This window comes from Sinocyclocheilus rhinocerous, unplaced genomic scaffold (genome assembly GCF_001515625.1).
Source record: "Sinocyclocheilus rhinocerous isolate Xijiao unplaced genomic scaffold, SAMN03320098_v1.1 scaffold2201, whole genome shotgun sequence".
Taxonomy (NCBI): Eukaryota; Metazoa; Chordata; class Actinopteri; order Cypriniformes; family Cyprinidae; genus Sinocyclocheilus; species Sinocyclocheilus rhinocerous.
This window is the reverse complement of record NW_015661877.1, coordinates 77,863-79,199: the sequence shown is the minus strand read 5'-3', so window position 1 is coordinate 79,199 and position 1,337 is coordinate 77,863. Positions and strand designations below refer to the sequence as shown.

At 34.4% G+C, this 1,337-nt stretch overlaps 1 protein-coding gene across 1 annotated transcript in view; it reads left to right on the top strand.

Annotated features, from left to right (window-relative positions):
- The window catches only part of LOC107726719 (protein FAM110B-like), a 15,530-nt gene that overhangs the window by 950 nt on the left and 13,243 nt on the right, over positions 1 to 1,337 (top strand). The gene's annotated exons all lie outside the window — the stretch shown is intronic.

The window sequence follows — 1,337 nt, the reverse complement described above, 5'->3', positions numbered from 1 at the left end:
TTAATATCATTATATATATATATATATATATATATATATATATAAAGAGTTTTTGAAGATTTAAATCTTACAGGTACACTGTGCAATTCTTGCGCCTCTAGCGGCACCATAACGAATTGCAATAATAATAACTGGTTGAATCTAAATTCCCATACGTTCGTGTATTCAACTGAATGAAGAGCTTATTAGGATGTACCAAATCACTCATACAGTTCAGTTAGGATACTGAGTTAAAGTCAGCAGCCTATGTAGGCAGTATTGACTAAAACACTACATTTTTAGAGCGGAAATTGTTGATGCACTATGTATGACCTCAGCTCTCATTTACACTAGACTAGGAAATTATGTAAGTATATTACCTTAAGTTTACACAATGTAAGAGGGATATATGGTTGGACTGGCGTTGTAGGAAAAGCTTTAAACAAAAGAACAGACTTCAAGTATAGGGGAAAGTGAGGCGATCACATGTTTTTGGAAACACCAAATGCAAATTTCCATCAAACCAAACTGACACAGTTTTACTACTAATTAAGTCTTTTCTTAGTTTGTATGGCTTTACAGCATTAATTTTCTGGAGATATGTGTAAATGGATAGGGCAATGCAATCCTTCCCCACTAAAGATCGGTTTAAAGATTAGGTTAGGTGGCAAACCATGCACTAACTTTCCACAAAGTCAGCAGTATTAGACCAGTCTAAACACTCAAAAAGTAGACCAAACGCAGAGATTTCACCTGTCCTTGAACCATAAGTGAGGTCTCTTCATACTGGTGTATTGTCTTCCAAACCCCAAAATAGGATAAACACGTGTCTGTGGCGGTGTCATCTCTCTGACGCGCAGATGCATGAGAAATGTAAACATTAGCATGACGCTGAGGGCCATGATGCAGCCTTTAATGTCACTGTGCATATGTTTCAAGACGTTGTGATGTACACTGAGATCTAATATCTACTGGCAAACTACAGTAAAGTCTTTGCATGTTACTGAATGCATTAGATCCAAATTATGACCCCAAACATGCCCAGAAGTTCTCTGCAAAAGTTACTAGCATGCTTTAATGCACGCTTTTTACCAGTGTCAGATCAGGCCTCGGGACATTAGCAGATCTGATGGCTGCAGCTCTCATCTGAGGTGTTGACAACCACTTTCACATCTCTGAGAGAAATATATGTATTTCTAATAATGCATTTTATATATATGATATCTGATTTTTTTTTGTTATATTTTTTTTTTCATATATATTATAGTTTTTATTGTATTCTTATATTAACTATAACATTTTTGTTATATATATTTTTATTTTATTATATATAGCTAATTCTAATTTAAAATATGTAT